This window comes from Prunus avium, chromosome 4 (genome assembly GCF_965620075.1).
Source record: "Prunus avium chromosome 4, drPruAviu1.hap1.1, whole genome shotgun sequence".
NCBI lineage: Eukaryota > Viridiplantae > Streptophyta > Magnoliopsida > Rosales > Rosaceae > Prunus > Prunus avium.
Genome location: NC_142287.1, coordinates 23,685,502 through 23,701,731, shown reverse-complemented (window position 1 = coordinate 23,701,731; position 16,230 = coordinate 23,685,502). Strand labels below are relative to the sequence as shown.

Below are 16,230 nucleotides of genomic sequence, written 5' to 3'. Positions count from 1 at the left end.
TGCAAGATTTCTGAATTTTTGCAGGATTTTTTACGGTATCAACATTGATACCGAATCATACCGGTCCCGTTCATGATATAGAAAATTATAATATTTATATTTAATTTTTTAATAATTGAATGGAAGTTAAATTGTGGGACCCGTGACTTTAAGTACATGACTTTTACGAATTGGTATGTATCAATTGGGAATAGTCATATTCTTAACCGAGGAAAAATAAAATATTATTTATTTTGATTGTGAATAAAATAATAATACTTGATGTGAAAAGTTGCATTGTTTCATAGAAATTGAAACATTGCACTTCTTGGCTTATGGTTGCAACATGAAAAGACACATTTGTTGATATTTTTCAGTCACATATTTTATGAACAGAGGACTTGTTGCCTTTAAATAGAAAAGGTCCTACAACATTTTATTCAATCAATTGTCATCCAACAATAGTAGTTTTTTATATAGCATTCATAGCATTATAGTGAGTTAGTAAGAGAGAATTCATACACAAGTTTGAGTTCGCTTTCCTTGCGGATTATAGTGCTATTTCAACAAAAAGTCGATTGTTGTATCCTGGGAGACGATTGCCAAGCAAATCCTAAAGCACCTGTTAGGAGGCAATTTCATCTTAACAAGATAGAACCAAGTTCTAAACTCGATCATCTATAAAGTATTCTTAACATTTTCCTTGTCGTTATTTTCTTGTATTTATTTCGAATTTATAATGAAATTTTTTTTTCAAAATTCTGTAAATATAGCAATTATCTTTATATTTTTCCAACAAATTTCACCCTATGAGGTGCATGGTACTCAAACTCTTTTCAGCTTAATCAATCATAATGATGTTTTAATCTCCTCTTCAATGCATGTTTTCAGCGTGGACAAAGACGTGTCATGACATCATGTTTACTTTACAATATATCGATCGAATTATTGATGGGTTAATTCTCAGTTAAAGTTGGATAATATTATTTCAGTAAAAGACCCAACTGCTAAGTTTTAATATTTATTTTTAATGACTACGTATTTTTTTGGGTCATAAAAGATACTTCATAAACCCCAAACAGGGGAGCCAAAAGGAGAATACAAGAAAAGCATACGCTGGGAAAGGAGCACTTGCTAGACACAGCTTAGTGCAGGAACCCTAACCCAGCAAAACAAAATATTAAATGACATGGGGGCAAGGAAGCCCATCAGAGGTTAAAACACCCATAAGGGACGGTGGTGGCTGACCCAGCCTGCTAAGTTTTTATATTTATTTTTAATGACTACGTACTATAGTTTTTGGTTTTTGTGGATTTAGATTTTGGGTTTTGGAGTTGGCTCATAAACATCTGAGAGTTTTTGCCTACCATAGCAAACCCGTTTCCCTCTGCTACCGCTATTCTAGTCCGATCTCAGGTATTCATATATGGAAAGTTGTTTTGGTTTGCAATAATTTGTTTTCAAAATTGAGAAATTGTTTTGATTTTGGTTTTGTGTTTATAAAAATTGTTATGATTGAATCTGAAACTGCAGTTTGATGTAGCTTTGCAAGTATATTATTCTTGAATCTGGAGCTCCACCCTAGCCCGAAACCCCAATTGGGAATTTGGAATGGTAAGATGCCCCGAAACTTGTCTTTGTCTTTGTTTGTACTTAATTTGGCTTGATTTGTTTTGTAAAAGCCTATGTGAGATTTCCATTTCTTGCTTTGTAATTTGACAAGTCTTGAACTTGAACTCTTGAATGATTGTTTGTTTTGTTTGTATTAGACTTGATTTGTTGTAAAAGTCCATGTGATATTTGATTTCCATTTCCCTTGAACTTTGTATGAGATTTCCATTTCTTGGTTGGTCTTGAATCAAGACTCTTGATTGTTTGTTTTGTTGTATTCAGCTTGATTTGTGAAAGCCAATGTGAATGTATTCAATGTATCATATAATTTGGCAGGTCTTGGACAAGACTTTTGAATCTTGATTGTTTGTAAACTTAGTACCAGGCTTAATATATAAAAATTGCAAGATTTCTGAATTTTTGCAGGATTTTTTACGGTATATCAACATAGATACTGAATCATACCGGTCCTATTTGGGCCCCGTGATATAGAAAATTATAATATTTATATTAAATTTTTTAATAATTGAATGGAAGTTAAATTGTGGGACCCGTGACTTTAAGTACATGACTTTTACGAATTGGTATGTATCAATTGGGAATAGTCATGTTCTTAACCGAGGAAAAATAAAATATTATTTATTTTGATGGTGAATAAAATAATAATACTTGATGTGAAAAGTTGCATTGTTTTATAGAAATTGAAACATTGCACTTCTTGGCTTATGGTTGCAACATGAAAAGACACATTTGTTGATATTTTTCAGTCACATATTTTATGAACAGAGGACTTGTTGCCTTTAAATAGAAAAGGTCCTACAACATTTTATTCAATCAATTGTCATCCAACAATAGTAGTTTTTTTATAGCATTCATAGCATTATATTTTCAGAAATATAGTGAGTTAGTAAGAGAGAATTCATACACAAGTTTGAGTTCGCTTTCCTCTCGGATTGTAGTGCTATTTCAACAAAAAGTCGATCGTTGTATCCTGGGAGAAGATTGCCAAGCAAATCCTAAAGCACCTGTTAGAAGGCAATTTCGTCTTAACAAGATAGAACCAAGTTCTAAACTCGATCATTTGTAAAGTATTCTTAACATTTTCCTTGTCGTTATTTTCTTGAATTTATTTCGAATTTATAATGAAATTTTATTTTCGAAATTCTGTAGATATAGCAATTATCATTATATTTTACCAACAAATTTCACCCTATGAAAATCACAGGTGCATGGTACTCAAACTCTTTTCAGCTTAATCAATCATAATGATGTCTTAATCTCCTCTTCAATGCATGTTTTCAGCGTGGACAAAGACGTGTCATGACATCATGTTTACTTTACAATATATCGATCGAATTATTGATGGGATAATATTATTTCAGTAAAATACCCCATTACTAAGTTTTTATATTTATTTTTAATGACTACGTACATTAACAGCCTGCAATACCGGAGAAGCTATATAACTAGAGTCTTTTGGTTATTTACTTACTTTGCTGTGAGAGGAGAAAGAATTTTGTGGGTTGCGAAAGTGATCGGTGGGTATGAGGATGGCAGATTGGGAGATTGGAAGAGACAGATGGTGAGAGAACGGTGTTTATGTTGCCAAATTAAAAATTATTATTTGGTTTTTTTTCCCCACTGTATTATACGTATATATGTCTCCAATTTTTAACCCTTAGATTTTATTTAATGATGTCGTAAAGTTTATATTTTAAAATAAAAAAAAGTCAAGGGGATTCTAGCAAAGAAAATTGCAGCAAATTAAGGATCTGAATCCCTCTGTAAATCCCTCTTTATGGAGATTAATACATACATGCATAAATTCTCAAATACTTTGGTATCAGAGAGTGCCGATTTAATGGGTCTGATAGGTTATAAGTGGTTAAATTGGGGGCAATATCAATAATATTGGTAGTAGTAGACCGATGATATACACCGTCTCTACATTCATATGAGTTGAACTTGAGACATATCCTCTAATCAAATATGGCACGTTCCCTTCATATTGTGGTTATTTTGGACAAAATTGATGAGTACGTTAGTTTAAGGGTGCTGCTATTTCCACCCACCTGTCATATTTCCCCATTCACCTTATCTTCAAAATTTTAAAGACAAGTTTACCCCTTTGTAAAATGACTTCTAAGAGCATCTCCAACCGATGTGTCAAAAGTGCCACAGAGATATTTAACGGTTAGAAATAATACCTCAATCTTCAGCCTTCATTCCACATCAGCTTTGACACATCGGTTGGAGTGTGTGAGATGTTATTTTTAGCTGTTAAATGTCTATGTGGCACTTTTGACATATCGGTTGGAGATGCTCTAAGATGTTAAATTGCCACATCTGCCATCAAATTTAAATTTGATGTTTGGTATTTGACATCTCCCTTGGAGATGCTCTAAAGACTTAGGGAAAAAATCTCAACACACCAGTAACCTCCGCAGCCTTCAACTTCTTATCAATGTTCTCATGTGCTTTCCGAATAAAATGTGTTCTAATATTTACTATATTCAAACAAACCCAAATAAGGAAACATGAACAAATGCTATAAATAGGTAAGAATCATAGCTCTTCAACTCACACCAATCCTTGAGCAATTAAGATCATTATTCTCTACCTTCGATCTCTTCCAGATTCTTAACTAGCAATACAATGTCTGTTCAAGTTTCACTTGCATCGGATCAACCTCAAACCCCTAAGGCCACTCCTGATGATGTTAATCGACGTTGTGCTAATTTTTCTCCGAGCATTTGGGGCTATCATTTTCTGTCATATGCTTCTGTGGTAGGCTAATACTATTTGTACTTCGTATCTGCAACAATTATTTTGAATATGTATATTTTTTTTAATGAACAAGGGGGGAATAAATATGTATATTTTCATTACTAAAAGATTCATGGTTTAAATTTGCATGCACCATGCTGAAGTTCCTATCTTTTTAATGGCCTTTCAATCTGTTTTTGTAGGAAACAAACATCAAAGCTAAGCAACGTGCCCAAGAACTGAAGGAAAAGGTGAAGATGATCATAATGGCTCCAGTTAAAAAGCCTTCACAAAAATTGGACTTGATTGATGACATTCAGCGCTTGGGTGTCTCTCACCATTTTGAAAATGAGATTCAGGAACTTCTGCAGCAAATTCACAACAGCTCCCATGACAGTACTGAGTCTGGGGACCAAGAAACTGATAATGAGCTTTACACCGCAGCGCTCCGATTTCGATTACTCAGACAACAAGGTTATAATATTTCGTGCGGTACGTAGCCCTCGTGGTTTGTTTTATAATTATGGATTAATTTTCTTCCTCTGATCATGGTTTGTTTTAAAAATGCCTCATCATGCAGATATATTCAATAATTTCAAGGACGATGATGGGAAATTTAAGGAATCTCTGGTGAATGATGTAGTAGGACTTTTAAGCTTGTACGAAGCCACACATCTTAGGATCCATGGAGAGGATATACTTGATGAGGCCTTAACCTTCACCACCACTCATCTTGAATCTGCAACGCACCGTTTAAGCCCCATACTTTTGAAACAAGTAACTCATGCCATGTACCAGCCATTATGGAAGGGCTTGCCAAGGCTAGAAACAAGGCATTACCTATCTCTCTATCAGGAGCGTGATTCACGGAACGAGACTCTCCTGAATTTCGCAAAGCTGGATTTCAATCTACTGCAACAAGTTCATCAAAGAGAACTAAGTGAAATTTCAAGGTTAATATTATATATTATTGTCAATCAATTTTAATCTCCTATTTACATTAGCATAATGTACTTAATTCATGCAGGTGGTGGAAGGACTTAGACTTCGTAAACAAGCTACCTTTTGCAAGAGACAGAGTAGTTGAGAGCTACTTTTGGGCTTCGGGAGTACACTTCGAGCCCCAATATTACTTTGCTAGGAGAACACTATGCAAAGTTCTTGCTGTGTTAGTCATCATTGATGACATCTATGATGTGTATGGCACACATGAGGAATAGAGCTCTTTACCGAAGCTGTTGAAAGGTTTAAAATAATAGTCCTTATTTTGTTAGTATTAGTATTTTGAAAAAAGCCTCGGTGATAGAGGAAATTTGATAGATGACACTCCAAAATAGTCATCAAACACTCATCCAAAATAATTATGAGAAGACAACTTTTTTGGAGTGTCAATAACAGCTCCTCGTAGTGTATCTGAATAAGCCATAACAAGACATGCATAGTCTTATATCATCTTATTTGTATGATAAGGTGGGACATCTCTGCTATGGATCATCTTCCAGAGTACATGAAAGTTTGCTATCAGGCACTATTGGATGTTTACGTTGAAATTGAAGAAACTCTTGCAAATGACGGAAACTTATACAGGATCCACTACGCAAGAGAAACAGTAAGCCTTGTAATATTATGCCATTACAAGGCTACACGAATGGTGCCAATACAAAATTGTAATTAATAAAGAGAGATTATAGTTTATACATATACTAGCCCCTTGCCAATTAGAATTTTTTATTATTATAATAAATATAATTATTTTATTTTTAAATATTAATAAGTCAATTTAAATGTAATAAATATGTTCATTTCTTAATATATTTTTTTAACTAAGGGCATTTTTTGGTATTTTGAATATTTTACCATTCTCTGTCTTTCTTTTTTTATAAATAGATTATATATGCTAGATAAAAAAAACTTATTTTTTGGTCACTGGTTTTGCATGAAATTTCAATTTGGTCACTAGGCTTAATTTTTTTCCCAATGATGAAATTGAATTTTTGTGTAAAACTGAGTGACTAAAAACGGTTTTTTCCCTATGTTTTTTGGTGTGTGATGAAATTATAGAGAGATTAGAGACTAATTAAATGGTTTGGTCTTTCAGATGAAGGTCCAAGTTAGAGCTTACTTCCGAGAAGCCAAATGGTTCCATCAGAAATACATACCAACAATGGATGAATACATGTCGGCAGCGCTTGATACAGCCTACTTAATGATGGCAACCACATCCTTTGTCGGAATGGTAGATATTGCTACCAAAGACTCCTTGGATTGGGTGTTCAACGACCCTAAGATGGTAAGGGCTGCATCATTAATTGGTAGACTCATGGATGACATCAAGTCCCACCAGGTACTTTTATATATCAAAAGTACTAATTAAAATAACAGTAGTTTATTTGAATTGTCCCCCATACCTTACCCCCCTTTCAAGCCTTAACTTTCATGTCTATATTCATGCAGTTTGAGCAAAAGAGAGGACATGTTGCCTCAGCTGTGGAATGCTACATGAAAGAATATGGTGCCACAGAAGAAGAAGCAAATATCGAACTAAGCAAGCAAGTGAATAATGCATGGAAGGACATAAACGAAGCGTGCATCCAGAACACCACCATCCCCATGCCCCTGTTACTGCGAATTCTGAATCTTGCACGTGTGGTTGAAGTTGTATACAAGCATGATGATGGCTTTACTCATGCTGGAATTTTTCTCAAGGATTTTGTAGTTTCTCTGTTTGTAGAACCTGTGCCCCTAGAGGCCTAGAATTTGAACTTGTCCTCTGTTGGAGCATAAAATTCTGGTCCTCCAACAAGTAATCTTATGTCCATGTTGAGAAGCCGATCACCATACTTCGCTTGCCACAAATGAGAGAGAAGGGGGTACCTACAAGAAAACACGCAGATGCCCAAATCAGTGTTTGTTTAGAAATATCATAGTAGAATCAGAATATCCCTTACCCAAGTCCTGTAGTAAAATAAGGAGCCAGTCTTCCATGATTGGAGCCATTATTTGAATTAATTAGTTTGGTTTTTCTGTTTGCACTTGATGCTATGAATGAAATAAAATTTGTTTATCTTTTTAGCATATACTTGTAATTGGAGTTGTAGTGGAAAGTCCATTGTAAGCCAATGCAATCCAATTTTACATCAAAGTCCAATCCAATCGCATTTACCAAATTAGTTAGTAGAGTGAGAATCTGGTTGTATTTATATTATTAAGAGGTAAATGGCTTAGTTGATACACAGTTCTTTACATGGGCCTGGATCTACTGCAAATCTTCTCTTTGAGAATAAACTTGGTCACGTATCTCTTGCATGGGTTTCCCAATTGACTCGTGTTCCATACCTACACAATTTATGAAGGTATGGTAGAAATACCCATTTTCTCTTTCGTGGTCATAGACTCATAGGCTCTATCTAATCATCAAGCTTCACCATTGACAAAACGACATAGAAATAAATATTATTGAACACAATTATTCCTCTGCTTAGTAATATAAGGCACATGTACATAGCATAATACATGTGAGAGGGGTGAGGGGGGTTGGGTGCTGCGGGATGGGGTGATAGGGAGAGGTGGTTGTGTGCCACGTCAACAATTTAATAGACTTTTAACGAAATCAAACAACATGGACCAACTTGAAGTACAAATTTGGAGGAGTATTCTTGATAGAAAATAGCCTCGAGGAGGAAAGATAGTTCGTGAATCTCATGGATGTTTTGTGATAAAAATCCAGCATAATAAGTACATAAGAGAGGTCCTAAGGGTCTCAAAAGATCACGTGTTCAAAAAATCACTCAAATTCTAAATCATTTCACCACTAATTTAATAATTATCATTTTAATATTTTCTTTAAAAAGAGAAAAGGTCGTACATGAAATGAAAGGAAAATAAGTCAAAGAACAAAAAGGCCATTATTTCTGATTGTTGTAGTAGCTTTACTGCTTTTTTAAAAAATAAAAAAAAAACCTTTTGCTTTCAAAGGTTAATCTTGCCATTATCACCTATTTCTTAAAAAGTGATTACCGGGCTTGGGGTAAAGCTCCATTTTGAGGACTTTTTTAACATTGTCCGAAAGTTTTGTGACACTGCTTCTGTACCTTTGTATATGACAATATTGAATTCTACTTCGTTTTTATTTCTGTTAAGAATGAATTCCCATCCTTTTCTTTATTTAAATAATTACTTCCAACCAGCCCTCACACCACCAAATCGACCCAATTACCCAAAATCTTATTGTTTGAAGCAAAAAAACTTACCTATAACGGGGATAGAACTGTTTTGCTATCACTACTACAAAAAACGAAAAAAACGACGGGGATCCACCGTCTTTGTAATGCTTTGAAAACCGTCGTTAAATCGACCGCTATCTTTTTGAGTGTCAAACTACGACGGTTTTTCACCGTCGTTGTTTATCTGTAAAGACGACGGTTTTTAAAGAAAATCGTCGTTGTTTAGAGGTAAAGATTGTTAATTATGGGAGGAAAGACGACGGTTTTTAATAAAACCATCGTGGATTGTAGGTTAAGATGACGGTTTTTTATGAAAACCGTCGTGGATTGTTTGTAAAGACGACGGTACGGTTGGTTTATAAAAACCATCGTTAATTATCTGTAAAAATCATGATTTATTATAATAAAAAACGTCGTCTAATAAGTTCCCAAACTGCTACATTTTAGTTCATTTTGATTTCCTATGATGCTATACAACGATTTTAACTAGAAAACCAACCATAATGCTTTATTAATGAATATATACACTCAAAAATAGTTTCTTTCATAAAACTTGAAGATTCAATTGATACATATGGTAATTAATAAGTAGTACAATCTTTTCCTAACAAGACCTACGTACTCCTAATCCAAGCCTTCCTCATCCAAACATAAAAATGATGCACAACTGAAGTCCCCTCCATCATCCCTGTAAATAAATCAAAATGACAGAGAGAGGAAAAAAAAAAAAAAACCTAAGATTATAAACATATAAAATTAGGTGGAAGAGAAATTTTACCATTGGACCATATTTCCATAGAAAACTTGTAAAAAAAGACCATCGAGAACCTGCAAAAGGAAAAATATATAAATAAAATGATGGTGAAAAGAGAAGGTAACAAATTTTCAACAACAAAAAAACATACGACTCACATAGAAAAGACCATAGAAAACCTGCAAAAGGAAAAGTTATAAATCTGCAAGCTTTCTCCTCATCTCTTGAGAATCAAATCAAAAAATCTAAAAAGAAACCAAAAATTTTAAAAAAAATGTAAACAAACCAGACAAATCAAGAGAGACAGAAAATCTGAAATCAGGGAGACAAAGAACATACCAGAAATGCAAAGAGACTAATTCAGAATTCACTAGCAAGATATAGAAGGGTATTGAGAGATTAGGTGACTTTCAAATCAAACCTTTCGAAAGGTAGGAGGCTAGGGTTTCAATCTTCACAATTATCAGGAGATTAGGACAATTATAGGGTTTGGACCTTCAGAGGAGTGCGAGGGCCAAGGGCCTGAAGTGGTGACGATAGCCATGGGCCTAAAGTGGCATGCGCGACAGATTTCGACGAGTCTTTCTAGATCGCGACTACGAAATTGGAAAGCTAACTGGACCAAGCCGCTGAGGTTGATGAGAGAGTTGAACGCCTGAGATGGAGATCATCGTTAAAGAGCGTGGAGATCGAGATCTTCACCATCCAACTAGCTTTGATTCTCAAATACAGAACCTCCCTCTCCATCTTATGGATCTGCGAAGACCTCAATCTCTCAACTCCTTCATTGATATCGATTTTCTGATGATTTTGTAGAGAGTTTCATGAGGGTGTTTTAGAGAGCTCAGGAGGGTTTCAAGGAGGGAGATATAAGGTTGTCAGAGACGGGGGAAAATCTGAAAATTTGTCGAGCGCGAATTCACTTAAGTGGCCTTTTTTTAGCGTGTTTTAAAAGACGACGCTTGTTAGTGACAAACGTCGTCTTTTAAAAATCAAGTGGCCTTTTTTTGTAAATAAAAATTGTCGTCTTTACATATAATAGACAACAATTCTTTCAAAAAACCGTCGTCTTTTAAAAATCAATCTAACACTAGTAGTGTATAAGATAATATATGATGACGGTTTTAAAAACACCGTCGACTATTAAAACATAACGACGGTTTTAAGATGCACCGTTGTCTACTTTGTGTCGTGGTTTAACTATTTTGTAGTAGTGTATCTTCGACCAACAATACAATGACATGTGGAAAAGTTATCCTACATGTCATTGCGTTTTTTACCAGGGATAGCAAAACGTGCAATCCCCATTACATGAGAGTTTATCTTCGTTTGAAGGGTTCCACGACAACTTACAAGCACAGACGATAGCCCAGGTGAGTTGTTATTTTATCAGCCTAAAATTTAATTTAGCCCACCCATGCCTACTAATGACAATAATGCACGAGCACATCCAAAGACTCATAGGCTAATCGCTCATCCAACAAGACACTCAAGGAAAAGAAGATGAGACAAACTAATGAATTAAATTCTCTTTGACTATTCCAGGATATTCTTGTGTATGACATCTCTGTAAAGTTCTCTGTAAAATGATAAGTATTTCAGTCTTGTTATTACTTTTTAAGCCTACTACCAACTTCTTTTTATATATATTTTTTTATGAACAGTCTATTGCTAATTTTCATTTCACTGATAACCCTTGTCACACATAATCCCTTTAAGTGAAAAAAAATTAAATAAATAAAAGAATGAATTGGTACATTGCAATAGCTGTACCTTTATGTTCCACTCTTCGGTGCATATATAAGGTAAAATTAGCCCACCCCATTTTAAAATCCTGGGTTCATCCTTGGTTGTGTGTCACGTCAGCAATTTAATAGGCTTTTTGACATAATCAAACAATAGGGAGCAACTTGAAAGACGAAGGTTAATTTGGAGGACTATCAATCCCTGATAGAAAAAATAAAAAAATAAAAAATATATATAAAAAAAAACCTTAAGAGCAAAAGATGATAGTTCATAAATCTCATGGATGTTTTGTGATTTAAAAAAAAAAAAAATCTAACTTAATTAGTACATAAAAGAAGTTATATGGGTCTCAAACATCATGCGTGTGAAAAATCACTCGAATATGAAAGTATTTAACCACTAAATTCAATGGTTGTGTTTCCCTCTTTTCGGCCAAAGAGGCCGACGGAAGGAACTTTTGGTCCTTCTTCTTTTGAGTGTGGGGCGTGCCACCACCGGTCGATATTTCTCTCAAACTTCAACACCCGGGCACCATTTTTCTAAAACTCCAAGCCCGGCTGCTAAGCTCCAACACCCTAGGCCACAACTCCTTTTGATTCTAGCCGCTCCAAGCCCTGCCGCTCCTCAGGCTGTGATTCTGCTGGGCATGGGCCAACCAGCCGGCCGCTGCTTCTTTCGATTCCGGCTGTAATCCTTAGAGCCCGGCTACTATTCTTCACGCCTGGCTGTTTGTGTTTTCGAAAGGTGCCCAAGTTGGGTGAATTTTCACCACCCCCAAACAGGTTGTCATTTTAATATTTTCTTGAAATAACTTGTTTGCCTATTTTGTTCCTCAACTTGATGCATTAATGATTTCCGACTTGTCTAAATTTTTACATTAATAACTTATAAATGAAAGCTTAAAAAATAAACAGTAAAATTCATAATGAACCCACACAATGTCCCTCGATAGAAAAGGACTATTAGCATTATTATTTGGGAGCATTTTTGCTCACCACCCTTAACTAGAGGTGTACCCTCACCACCACCTCCAAAGGGTGACACCTGTCCTATTATTAACCTTAGTTAACTTTTTATGTGAAAATCTTAAAAAACAAATAAATAAGGGGCCCACAGCCTTCTCTCCCCTTCCTTCCTCCTTTTCCCCTTCCTTTTTTTTCTTTTCTTTCTTTCAGCCTCTCCCGACCCATTCTCTCTTCCTTCCTCCTTTTCCCCTTCATCTTTTTTTTCTTTTCTTTCTTTCAGCCTCTCCCGACCCATTCTCCAATGGCTGCTACTTCTCTCCCCTTCCCCCTCCTCTTCCTCTTCACATTCTTCAAATTTTCAGCTTCGCAAACCGCCGATCAAACACTCAAGACCTTCCTTTTCCGAGTAGACAGCCACTCCAAGCCGTCGATTTTCCCGACCCATTATCATTGGTACGCATCGGAGTTCGCCGACCCACCTCAGATCCTCCACGTAAACGACACCGTCTTCCATGGCTTCTCCGCATCACTCACCCCTGACCAAGTCGCCTCCATCTCTAGCCACCCTTTAGTCCTCGCCGTGATTGAAGAATGTGAAGAGGAAGAGGAGGGGAAGGGGAGAGAAGTAGCGGCCATTGGAGAATGGGTCGGGAGAGGCTGAAAGAAAGAAAAGAAAAAAAAGATGAAGGGGAAAAGGAGGAAGGAAGAGAGAATGGGTCGGGAGAGGCTGAAAGAAAGAAAAGAAAAAAAAAGGAAGGGGAAAAGGAGGAAGGAAGGGGAGAGAAGGCTGTGGGCCCCTTATTTATTTGTTTTTTAAGATTTCCACATAAAAAGTTAACTAAGGTTAATAATAGGACAGGTGTCACCCTTTGGAGGTGATGGTGAGGGTACACCTCTAGTTAAGGGTGGTGAGCAAAAATGCTCCCTTATTATTTTGGTGCGTATACTGTTTGGCCTGACAATTGATTACTTTACAATTTACATGGGTGATTGGAGATTGTTAGTATTGCTGAAAACAATAGATACTGTTTGTCTCTCCGATTCCGGTTGCTTAGGCAACAACCATATTTTTATCACTCTTCTATTATATTATATATAATATATAAAATTTGTAATAAACAACTTAGAATTTAAGTTATCTAAAACAAATTAGACATGACTCAATTAGAAATATTTAGCTCTAAACATGTAAGTATTGAATGCTTTGGTGTTTTATATACTTGTATTTTCTACTTTCGGCCCCCCCCAACTTTACAATTCTAGCTCTGCCCCTGGGCAACAAGGTTATAAGGTTTCATGCCGTTAGTCTTTGGTCACACATTTGTTTTATATTCTAGCTAGATTAATTAATTTTAATTTCTTCCTCTAATCTTGTAATAATATTAATGCATGTGCTGATGGGAGCTAGCAGACATGTTCAACAAATTCAAGGACGAGGACGGGAAGTTTGAGGAGACACTTGTGAGTGATGTAGTAGGGCTACTAAGCTTGTACGAAGCCACACATCTTAGGATGCATGGAGAGGATTTACTAGATGAGGCGCTTGCCTTCACCACCACGAACGCAGCGTTTAAGCCCCTCACTTGCGAAACAAGTAACTCATGCCTTGTACCAACCATTCTGGAAGGGCTTCACAAGGCTGGAAGCAAGGATTTACTTGTCCATCTATGAGGAGGAAGGCCACTCACAAAATGAAACTCTCCTAACTTTGGCAAAGCTGGATTTTAACCTAGTGCAGCAAGTCCATCAGAAAGAACTAAGTGAAATTACAAGGTTAATTAACTACATTAATTGAAATGCTAATTAACTAATTGATATTTATTCAGGGGGTGGAAGGACATGGACTTTGTAAACAAGCTGCCCTTTGCAAGAGACAGAATAGTTGAGAGCTACTTTTGGGCTTTGGGAGTCTACTTTGAGCCTGAATATTACTTTGCTAGGATGATATTGGCCAAAGTTATTGCTTTGATGATGACATCTATGATGTGTATGGCACAGCTGATGAACTAGAGCTCTTTGCTGAAGCTGTGGAAAGGTTTATTGAAATCCATATAAACCGAATTAATTTTTTTTAAATTTAATTATTGCAAGAAGTTTTAGCTAAATACTGAATAATGATCATCAGTTTGACACAAGTCTTATATTAACTTATTTTAATCATCAGGTGGGACATCTTAGCCATGGACAACCTGCCAGAGTATATGAAATTTTGTTATCAAGCAATGTTTGATTTCTACACTGAAATTGAAGAAAAGTTTGGAGAAGAGGGAGATTTATATCACAGTCACTATCCTATGCTAGAGAAGCAGTAAGCCTCATTAATATGTTTTAAGCTAGCCACGATTAACATCATTACATGGCCAGAAATTAATCTTTTAGTTAATTAATTTCTTTTTCTAGTATATATGATAAATTCTGAGCCAAATATGTACAAAGAATTCCTTCCTACAGTCTTCCAAACTTGGACCTAAATAACAGTTTTTTTAATTTAAAAAAAATATATCATTTAGGCTTATAAACCGGCTCGATCCAAACTGCCATATTGTTTCTAGATTGGTTTCTCTAACTTGTATTTATATATAGAAAGTTTCTATTGAGGGACACTCTTGTAGGACCCATCACACATTATATTTCAATGATCCGAATTAATTAATTTTTAGATATTTTCTCAAAGATCATCTATGAAATCATTTGAATATTCCCACCTGATAATTAAAAACTAAGTTACATATAAAGATTGTGTCTTGATTTCACAGACGAAATTTCAAGTTCGAAGTTACTTGAATGAAGTCAAATGGCTCTACCAGAAGTACACACCAACAATGGACGAATATTTGTCAATAGCGCTTGGTACATCCTACTTCATGCTAGCAACCACTTCCCTTGTTGGAATGGGAGACATTGTCACAAGATCGAGACTCCTTCGAATGGATTAGTAATGAACCTAACATTGTAAACGCTTTATTAGTACTTTGCAGACTCATGGGTGACATGAGGTCCCACAAGGTACGTTTATTCATATAGATGTAGTTATGGGTATTATGCAGTTATGGTATTATGCTTTGAGCAATATTGTTTGTACTATATTTACTGATTACAATACTGACTACGTACATATACTTTAATAGAGATGGTCATGATCCACATATATTTTCGTAGAATGTGATACAAAATAGCAGCACTCTTATACTCTGTGTATGTACTCATAGAATAACTCTTTTTAACCTTACCAGTCATATGTCGTTATATGTAGCTTGAGCAAGAAAGAGGACATATTCCCTTAGTTGTGGAGAGCTACATGAAAGAGGGGTGGTGCTAGAGGCACCAACTTTGGGCACCAACTTGGGCAACAACTCTCTAATAGAGGTGGAGCCCGCCAATACAATGGGTTTCACGTTCTATTAGAGAGTTGGTGCCCAAGTTGGTGCCCAAAGTTGGTGCCTCAAGCATTTTCCGAAAGAAAATGGTGCCCCAGAAGAAGAAACAACAATGAACGATGCTCGAATAGCTATTGATACTATCAGTAAAAAAAAAATTGGGACTTTAGATCCTGGTTCAAAAATCTTGTTTGCTACTATAGATTTTGTATGGATATTTACTTTTACTAATCTTAGTGCATTGACTTTTATTTCTCATTTTTTATGTCTATCTTAGAGTAAGCTTATTTGAAAGATCACTCAATTGAAGTTCTATGTATATACGAATATAAAAAGCATCGTTTTGGTGGATCGACTTAAACTACGTTTGACCAAATTTAAGTATTGAATAAGACTGGTTCGAGTAAGACTATAGCCGCGCGGCTATACTCTATTTTTTTCTTTTAAAAAAAATAGTATAGCTGAGCAGCTATACTCTGTATATATATATATATAGAAATTATCTTATGCAGACATCCGGACATTATTATCGTGCGGACGCCTTGTATTTTGTACTACCCATCTCTGTTTTCCTGCCTGTTTACAATAGGATCCACACAATAATAACGTGCAGACATCCGGATAAGAGAATATATATATATATATATATATTGGGATCCTTTTTTTCTTTTAAATTTTTTCCCCGATTTTCATTTATCGATAAGAGTAATTTAGAGCATTATCCATTACTATTGGGCCATTACCCGAGTCTCTATTGATTTACTGTGAAATTTCCACACCAAAAAAAGAAGAAGAAACAATTGAACTCC

General features: G+C 35.5%; 2 pseudogenes across 1 annotated transcript; both read left to right on the top strand.

The window, feature by feature from the left end:
* The first annotated feature begins 4,204 nt into the window (after positions 1–4,204).
* LOC110746130 ((-)-germacrene D synthase-like) lies at positions 4,205–7,329 on the top strand (annotated as a pseudogene). Its single transcript, XR_015835217.1, has 7 exons — positions 4,205–4,401; positions 4,560–4,848; positions 4,937–5,309; positions 5,384–5,601; positions 5,827–5,965; positions 6,455–6,700; positions 6,811–7,329. The product of XR_015835217.1 is annotated as a (-)-germacrene D synthase-like (transcript).
* Positions 7,330–12,345: 5,016 nt separating this feature from the next.
* LOC110772940 ((-)-germacrene D synthase-like) lies at positions 12,346–15,363 on the top strand (annotated as a pseudogene).
* Positions 15,364–16,230: the final 867 nt, after the last annotated feature.